Here is a 10,547-nt window from a genome sequence, read left to right as displayed (position 1 = left end):
TATTTTAAGGACTAGAGCCAATCAAAAGTTTGCAGATCAATACTAGTAAGGATATAAACTGCTGTAAGTTCTGCCGTGTCAGGGACTCTCTATCCCCTCTCAGTGTTTATGATGAGAGCTTCATACTCTCCTTTCCTCTAAAATAAATCCTATTTGCTTACTACCATGAGTGTAAGTGTGTCTGTGAAGTTCACTCTTCAGCTATGCAAACAAGAACTTGGATTCCCATTTCAGTTTCCTCATGATATTAAGAAAAGAAGAAGAAAGAAAGAAAAGAAAACTAACTTCCCAGGAAAAGAATCCCTAAACTACATGAAGAATAAAAATTTTGACACCAGTCTCACCTGTAATATCTGCATTGGTCTCATCTGTAACATCTGCACTCTCATTTGTAATATCTGCATTATTTCATTTGTCTCTTTATACCAGTTTCTTTTCATGAAGTCAACCTTAGATGTAATTATAAATTAGTATTTCCGTTTCTGAACTTGTATTATAAATTCTAGTGCCCTGCAACCAGAAGATTATTTCATTATCTTAATAATAAAGATTAAACATTTCCTCTTTGATATGCAAATACACATACATCAACACCCTAATGCACATATACACACACAGCCACTAGAAGCTTATATACTTTTAAGTTTGTTTTTTTTTTTAATGAAAGGAGAAAGTAATGTCATATGTTATATCTGTTTTCTTATTTATCAATGCTCAATATTAGAAACTCTAAGTCTTTCTACCCCAGTTTATGTGTATAGACCCTAGAAACTATGTTTTTTTTTTTTTAATCTTGAACTTTTTAGACACATATAAAATTTCTTGAAGATGAAAAAACATAGACTAAAACATAATAGTCAATTTTATTTTATTATATAAGCATTTAAAGTTAAAAGCCTGTATAAGCTTACATCTCAATGTTCCATAGTCTTTACTGAGCACAGCAAAAAATTCACAGAATGTCAAAAATATTTAGACACATTCAAAAACAAGATCAATATGACTTCATTTCCAAACATAAACCAAAGAAAAGGACAGGGTTTCACCAGGAAAATAACCCAGTATGGTTTTCTCTTGCTCACTGAATGGCTCCTCACACATACAAATTGCACATTTAGTACTTTTATTGCTTTAACTTTTAAGATAAAAGTGATAAAAGTCAAAGATCAAATTATCCTGGCTTCTGAGAGCATTCAACCCAGAACACACATTGTCTCCTCAAAACTCTCCCTCAAATCACCCAGGACAACCTTAGACACCACACAGAATGGTTGTACATAGGGTGTAGTGTTCAGGATGAAGCAGTTGATAAATCTCATTTTATTAGATTATAGATGTGTTCTTGTTGTTTTTGTTTTCAGGGATTTATCAATCATATGCATTGAGTGGTAATGAATATAAACTTTTGTCTTTTATAATGATCCAGATTTACTGTAAAATAATAATTTAGTGAGAAATTCTAACCACTTCAGTGGCCACAATTAATAGCCCATTAGAAGCACCTGGGTATTGTAACTGGGTTGGGTAAGGTTCGTTTATGTCATGTTTCAAAAATTTCTCAGATGATACTGATATACAGAAAATCTTGAGTGTAAACTTGTTTTAGAGGATGCTTCAAGTTTAGTTTAAGTCATTCCCCCACTAGATTTGCACTTTAGCTCTGTACCTGCCAAGGTATTCCCTTCTGGGATGCAAGATTCTTGTTGTCAGGCTTCTTTGCTAAATACAGAGTTCCTTGCCTGTAAAAACATCTGCAAATCATTTTGAAGGAGTCTTTATGGACTGAGTCTCTACCAGATAGTTTCTGTAGAAGGTTTGGCTTACCTTCAAGATTTTCTTTGAACTTCTGAATGCCAACTTTAATAGAACTATAGAGCTGTCTCTTCATCTTAATAAATCTGTCTTTGCATTGTTGGTTGCAGCATTGCAAATGGCTCTGAATTCTCCATACCCTTCAGACAAAGGAGGAGAAAATTTACCCCAATTTTTGTGAAGAATAATTTCCTGAAAATATTTATTTTCCTGTTTGGGCCCATTTAACTCCCCTATGTTGAGCCATTAAACATTTCCCAGAACCAGCAACTCAGAGGCTTTGCTATTTAATGAGCTAATGCCTGATGGATTTTGCTCTGGGAACATTCTTCAATTTACTGTTACTGGTGTATTACAGTAGGTTCAGATTTTTAGTTTTCATATCCAGTATATTCAGAGGGGATGAAATAGGAAACTGACACTTTGAAAGAAAATTTGAAAGTGAAGTTGCTCCGTCGTGTCCATCTGTTTGTGACCCCATGGACTATAGCCTACCAGGCTCCTCCATCCATGGGATTTTCCAGGCAAGGGTACTGGAGTTTTCATATCCACTATAATCAGAGGGGACAAAATAGGAAACTGACACTTTACTTCCTTGTTAAAAATATTTTTTCATTAAAATATAATCTATTTTATTTTGTTTTCTCATTTTCTGACACATCCCAATACGTAAATATTTTACCACCAAGTGTTGGCTCAGGTGGTAAAGAATACGCCTGCAATGCCAGAGACCTGGGTTTGATCCCTGGATTGGGAAGATTTCATGACAACCCACTTCAGGATTCTTACCAGGAGAATCCCTAAGCACATTAGCCCATCAGGCTCCTCTGTCCATGGAGTTGCAAAGAGTCAGACATGACTGAGTGACTAAGCATTATATTGACTAGCATTTATAAATCACATATATATGTGATACTGAAGCAGTCAACTCACAATTAAAAAACAAACATGAGTATGGAAAACAGGCTCATTAACTGAATTTTTATTATTCAGTTGATTGCACCACCATAAATTTGATACAGCCACAGGTTAAATACACAAATTTTATTTATATATCAAACTTATTCAAATGAAAAATATTTGTAGGGTAACATTAAACCAAACTTATGCTTGAATCTCTTGGAGAGATTGGCAACCCAATCCAATACTCCTGCCTGGAAAATCCCATGGACGGAGGAGCCTGGTGGGCTGCAGTCCATGAGGTGGCGAAGAGTCGGACATGACTGAGCGACTTCACTTTCACTTTTCACTTTCATGCATTGGAGAAGGAAATGGCAACCCACTCCAGTGTTCTTGCCTGGAGAATCCCAGGGACGGTGGAGCCTGGTGGGCTGCCATCTATGGGGTCGCACAGAGTCAGACGACTGAAGCGACTTACCAGCAGCAGCAGCAGCATGCTTGAATCTCTAAATTAAGAGTGTATTTTTATTTAAAGAATTAGTGAATCCTTTTTCTCCTGACATTCTTTGATACCAATGTCCTCAAAGTCTTCCACTAGGAAGTCAGTAAATTCTAATAATACTGCGATTATTTTTTTACCCAACAGATGGAATAAAATGGATCCTTTGGAAGTTTACTTGTTGAAAGTAAAACATCCAATGTTATTGTGAATGCTACTGTAAGTCTAGCTTAACACTTCAACATTGAAGATAAGATTACCTGTTTTTACAGAGACAATGCAAAAAAAAAAATTATAATGGAACATTTTGAAAAAAAATAATGTCCTTTAAATTAAAGAAATCTACCTAAAATTTGCAAACTGGAAATTTTTAAGGTATTAATTTATCAATTCTTTCCTTATACAAGCAAGAATCAATTAAAATCAGAAGTTGGGAGTTCTAATGGTATGCAAAGTTTAATTTTGAAATTCAAAAATTCAAGTATTGCAACCTGTAGGAATTTTTATGAATATTTTGTCTTAATTGATAAATTTATATATTCAACACTGATGAACCATAAACTGAAAAAGCAATCAAAGTGCCAAAACATTCAGTAATGATTTGACTTTTAAAAACAATTTTTGAAATGAGTATCCTGATTGAAGGCAAAAGAAAAAAAAAAAAAACAACTGTGAAAATACTTTTTTTGAACTTATATATTTTAATATAAAAATAAGTAGATGTCCCTGTTTTCATGTATATGTTTATTTACATGATTTATTACATATTTATATTTTAATTACATGCTTTAATATGAAAAATAAGTAGAATTGAGAATAACTTTCCTTTAACAGAACTAGTTCTTGGCTTTCTAGGCATTGATAGTTTTAGAAAGAGTGGCTTCTCAAAAATCTCATAAACTTAGGGAACTTTTATATAAAGAGAAAAATTATTTAGACCAAGTTTTAACTTCATTTCCACTGTAATATGCAAATTCAAAGACAACTGATGTTTATTAAAAAAAAAAAAAAGCCATTGCTAATAAGACAGCACTGGGAAAACAGCCTTAAAAAATACTACTAAATGTATATTAAAGCTTGATTTGACTGAATATTGAAGTATATGAATATATATATAATCAAGAATAGTTTTAAGTATTTACCTAATAATTTGTTCATTCAATGTATATTAATACAGAATTTTAAAAATAATGTTTTTATGTTTTAAAAATAGCTTTTGAGGGAAATATACATATACTATTAATAATGAAAAACAAGTTTGTTGATCGATAACATATTTTAAAAATTGTATATGAATTCAATTATTTTTGGTAGCCCCATTCACTGTTAAAGCTGTTGCTGTTTGGAAGTAATTTACCATGTGATTATCCATCTCAGAATTTGAAATTTTATGGGCAACCTAGGAAGCATGTTGGCTGCAGTGTTGATGAAGACTGCTTACTTCCAATTCATTCTTCCTCCCTCAGATTTCCAGCCACAAAAGACAGTGCTTGAACAAATGCCTGGTACCTAACTTCTTTCTATCTGCTTTCACAGGGATCGTCTTGCTACATTCTCATATTTTCTTAGATTTTGGTGTTCTTAGACTCTCATTATCTTTTTAGCTTCTTGATTCTTTTCAAAAGACATAATTTAACATATATTTGTACATTTATTTTCCTATTTTCTTTAAAGGAAATGTTTTCTTTGAAGTTATTGTTCAGATTTCATGAAATACTTAGGCATTGAACTGAAAATCAAATCTACTAAAACTGCATACATGCTACCAAAACTCTTCCCATAATTTGAGTAATATTGTGGCATAATTTAAGCAAGGTCTGTCTAAGATCTTTTACCTTTTTTTTTTTTTTCCTGGCTTCAAGATATTGTTTTTAGTCACCAGCAATTTTATCTTTAATTGGATATTCCTTAGGAGAGTATTCAGTTCAGTTGCTCAGTCGTGTCTGACTCTTTGCAACCCCATAAATTGCAGCACGCCAGGCCTCCCTGTCCATCACCAACTCCCAGAGTTCACTCAGACTCACGTCCATCGAGTCCATGATGCCATCCAGCCATCTCATCCTCTGTCATCCCCTTCTCCTCCTGACCCCAGTCCCTCCCAGCATCAGAGTCTTTTCCAATGAGTCAACTCTTCACATGAGGTGGCCAAAGTACTGGAGTTTCAGCTTTAGCATCATTCCTTCCAAAGAAATCCCAGGGTGATCTCCTTCAGGATGGACTGATCAGATCTCCTTGCAGTCCAAGGGACTCTCAAGAGTCTCCTCCAACACCACAGTTCAAAAGCAAGAATTCTTCCACACTCAGCCTTCTTCACAGTCCAACTCTCACATCCATACTTGACCACAGGAAAAACCATAGCCTTGACTAGACGGACTTTAGTCAGCAAAGTAATGTCTCCGCTTTTGAATATGCTATATAGGTTGGTCATAACTTTTCTTCCAAGGAGTAAGCGTCTTTTAATTTCATGGCTGTAATCACTATTAGGAGAATATAGCAATCAAATATTCATACTTAATTACATTTCATTCCACATAAATCACATGCCTGTGAATTAATCTTGAAGTGTGCAGAAATAGGTAGAAATGGCATATCAATTTTCTTATTAAAGTGTAAAAATTTTATGGATGTACACCCGTGTTGGATTCATGTCAATGTATGGCAAAACCAATACAGAATTGTAAAGTAAAATAAAGTAAAAATGGAAAAAAAAAAAAAAAAGAAAAAGAAAACTAAAAAATAAATAAATAAATAAATAAATAAAAATAAAGTTGTTTAAAAAATTATGGAGAAATATTTTTATTTATACATTTCATTAAAATTATCCCAATTTAATCTAAATCATTTCGTGGCAAGATAAAAGATAATGACATCTATGTGACCATGTATAACCCTGCAAAGTGCCTAATTTACCAAAATAACATAAAATTTATAGAGTTATCCTATTAATTTCAAATATACTACTCTTCTTACTTGATGCTACTGCTGCTCCTAAGTCACTTCAGTCATGTCCAACTCTGTGCAACCCCATAGACAGCAGCCCACCAGGCTCCCCCATTCCTGGGATTCTCCAGGCAAGAACACTGGAGTGGGGTGCCATTTCTTTCTCCAATGCATGAAAGTGAAAAGTAAAAGTGAGGTCACTCAGTCATGTTCAACTCTTAGCAACCCCATGGATGGCAGCCCACCAGGATCCTCTGTCCATGGGATTTTCCAGGCAAGAGTACTGGAGTAGGTTGCCATTGGCTTCTCCTCCTCTTCTTACCTACTCAGAGTCATTTTAGTGAAGAAATGTATAATGACAAAGTCTTTTTAAAATCATTTAAATACTGGAGACTACATAAAAATTTTCTTAGTTATGTTTTTTATTTCTCTCAATAATCTAATTTAACATTTATCAAATAAAACTTTTTCATGATGTAACACATACAACTTTCTGAAGTTGTATGCTGAAATAAGGCTGGAACACTCTGCTTGAAGATAGTTAAATATATTTCTGGGTGGTGAAATAGTTTAATCACTTCAATATGGCCATATACCACTCTAATATTCAAAAAGAGAAATATAATAGGCACAGGTACAAAAATTTAATTTACCACAATCATTTTTTTTTTTTTTTGTCAAGGTATAGGAATTGCTGACTTCATTCCCTACTTCAGATCAATTCAGTTCAGTTACTCAGTCGTGTCTGACTCTTTGCGACCCCATGAATTGCAGCACACCAGGCCTCCCTGTCCATCACCAACTCCCAGAGACCACCCAACCAACATCCATTAGGTCAGTGATGCCATCCAGCCTCTGTCATCCCACTTTGTTTTTTTAATTTTATTTTTAAAATTTTATTCTTACTTTATTTTACTTTACAATACTGTATTGGTTTTGCCATACATTGACATGAATCCACCACGGATGTTATACAAGCTCCCAATCCTGAATCCCCTTACCACATCCCACCCCATATCATCTCTCTGGATCATCCCCATGCACCAGCCCCAAGCATCCTGTATCCTGTATCGAACATAGACTGGCACTTCGTTTCTTACATGATAGTATACATGTTTCAATGCCATTCTCCCAAATCATCTCACCCTCTCCCTCTCCCTCAGAGTCCAAAAGTCCATTCTATACATCTGTGTCTCTTTTGCTGTCTCGTACACAAGGTCATCATTACCATCTTTCTAAATTCCATATATATGTATTAGTATACTGTATTGTTGTTTTTCTTTCTGGCTTACCTCACTCTGTATAATCGGCTCCAGTTTCATCCATCTCATTAAAACTGATTCAAATGTATTCTTTTTTAATGGCTGAGTAATACTCCATTGTGTATATGTACCACAGCTTTCTTATCCATTCATCTACTGATGGACATCTAGGTTGTTTCCATGTCCTGGCTATTATAAACAGTGCTGCAAAGAACATTGGGGTACATATGTATCTTTCAATTCTGGTTTCCTTGGTGTGTATGCCCAGCAGTGGGATTGCTGGGTCATAAGGCAGCTCTATTTGCAATTTTTTAAGGAATTTGCACACTGTTTTCCATAGTGGCTGTACTAGTTTGCATTCCCACCATCAGTGTAAGAGGGTTCCCTTTTCTCCACATCCTCTCCAGCATTTATTGCTTGTGGACTTTTGGATCACAGCCATTCTGACTGGTGTGAAATGGTACCTCATTGTGGTCTTGATTTGCATTTCTCTGATAATGAGTGATGTTGAGCATATTTTCATGTGTTTGTTAGCCGTCCATATATCTTCTTTGGAGAAATGCCTATTTAGTTCTTTGGCCCATTTTTTGATTGGGTCATTTATTTTTCTGGAATTGAGCTGTGTAAGTTGCTTGTATATTTTTGAGATTAGTTGTTTGTCAGTTGCTTCATTTGCTATTATTTTCTCCCATTCAGAAGGCTGTTTTTTCACCTTACTTATAGTTTCCTTTGTTGTGCAGAAGCTTTTAATTTTAATTAGATCCCATTTGTTAATTTTTGCTTTTATTTCCAGTATTCTGGGAGGTGGATCATAGAGGATCCTGCTGTGATTTATGTTGGATAGTGTTTTGCCTAGGTTCTCCTCTAGGAGTTTTATAGTTTCTGGTCTTGCGTTTAGATCTTTAATCCATTTTGAGTTTATTTTTGTGTGTGGTGTTAGAAAGTGATCTAGTTTCTTTCTTTTACAAGTGGTTGACCAGTTTTCCCAGCACCACTTGTTAAAGAGATTGTCTCTACTCCATTGTATATTCTTGCCTCCTTTGTCGAAGATAAGGTGTGTGGATTTATCTCTGGGCTTTCTATTTTGTTCCATTGATCTATATTTCTGTCTTTGTGCCAGTACCATACTGTCTTGATGACTGTGGCTTTGTAGTAGAGCCTGAAGTCAGGCAAGTTGATTCCTCCAGTTCCATTCTTCTTTCTCAAGATTGCTTTGGCTATTCGAGTTTTTTTTTTTTTTTGTATTTCCATACAAATCTTGAAATTATTTGTTCTAATTCTGTGAAGAATACTGCTGGTAGCTTGATAGGGATTGGATTGAATTTATAAATTGCTTTGGGTTGTATACTCATTTTCACTATATTGATTCTTCCGATCCATGAACATGGTATATTTCTCCATCTATTAGTGTCCTCTTTGATTTCTTTCATCAGTGTTTTATAATTTTCGATATATAGGTCTTTAGTTTCTTTAGGTATATATATTCCTTAGTATTTTATTATTTTCGTTGCAATGGTGAATGGAATTGTTTCCTTAATTTCTTTTTGTACTTTCTCATTACTAGTGTATAGGAATGCAAGGGATTTCTGAGTGTTGATTTTTATATCCTGCAACTTTACTATATTCATTAATTAGCTCTAGTAATTTTCTGGTGGAGTCTTTAGGGTTTTCTATGTAGAGGATCATGTCATCTGCAAACAGTGAGAGTTTTACTTCTTCTTTTCCAATTTGGATTCCTTTTATTTCTTTTTCTGCTCTGATTGCTGTGGCCAAAACTTCCAGAACTATGTTGAATAGTAGTGGTGAAAGTGGGCACCCTTGTCTTGTTCCTGACTTTAGGGGAAATGCTTTCAATTTTTCACCATTGAGGATAATGTTTGCTGTGGGTTTGTCATATATAGCTTTTATTATGTTGAGGTATGTTCCTTCTATTCCTGCTTTCTGGAGAGTTTTTTATCATAAATGGGTGTTGAGTTTTGTCAAAGGCCTTCTCTGCATATATTGAGATAATCATATGGCTTTTATTTTTCAATTTGTTAATGTGGTGAATCACACTGATTGATTTGCAGATATTGAAGAATCCTTGCATCCCTGGGATAAAGCCCACTTGGTCATGGTGTATGATCTTTTTAATGTGCTGTTGGATTCTGATTGCTAGAATTTTGTTGAGGATTTTTGCATCTATGTTCATCAGTGATATTGGCCTGTAGTTTTCTTTTTTTGTGGCGTCTTTGTCAGGTTTTGGTATTAGGGTGATGGTGGCCTCATAGAAAGAGTTTGGCAGTTTACCTTCCTCTGCAATTTTCTGGAAGAGTTTGAGTAGGATAGGTGTTAGCTCTTCTCGAAATTTTTAGTAGAATTCAGCTGTGAAGCCGTCTGGACCTGGGCTTTTGTTTGCTGGAAGATTTCTGATTACAGTTTCAATTTCCATGCTTGTGATGGCTCTGTTAAGATTTTCTATTTCTTCGTGGTTCAGTTTTGGAAAGTTGTACTTTTCTAAGAATTTGTCCATTTCTTCCACGTTGTCCATTTTACTGGCATATAGTTGCTGATAGTAGTCTCTTGTGATCCTTTGTATTTCTGTGTTGTCTGTTGTGATCTCTCCGTTTTCATTTCTAATATTATTGATTTTATTCTTCTCCCTTTGTTTCTTGATGAGTCTGGCTAATGGTTTGTCAATTTTATTTATCCTTTCAAAGAACCAGCTTTTTGTTTTGTTAATTTTTGCTATGGTTTCTTTTGTTTCTTTTGCATTTATTTCTGCCCTAATTTTTAAGATTTCTTTCCTTCTACTAACTCTGGTGTTCTCCATTTCTTCCTTTTCTAGTTGCTTTAGGTGTAGAGTTAGGTTATTTATTTGACTTTTTTCTTGTTTCTTGATGTATGCCTGTATTGCTATGAACTTTCCTCTTGCACTGCTTTTATAGTGTCCCACAGGTTTTGGGTTGTTGTGTTTTCATTTTCATTCGTTTATATGCATAATTTGATTTCTTTTTTGATTTCTTTTGTGATTTGTTGGTTATTCAGAAGCGTATTGTTCAGCCTCCATATGTTGGAATTTTTAATAGTTTTTCTCCTGTAATTGAGATCTAATCTTAGTGCATTATGGTCAGAAAAGATGCTTGGAATGATTT

This window comes from Oryx dammah, unplaced genomic scaffold (assembly GCF_014754425.2).
Source record: "Oryx dammah isolate SB20612 unplaced genomic scaffold, SCBI_Odam_1.1 HiC_scaffold_19, whole genome shotgun sequence".
Classification (NCBI taxonomy): Eukaryota; Metazoa; Chordata; class Mammalia; order Artiodactyla; family Bovidae; genus Oryx; species Oryx dammah.
Note: the sequence above shows the minus strand (reverse complement) of the source record.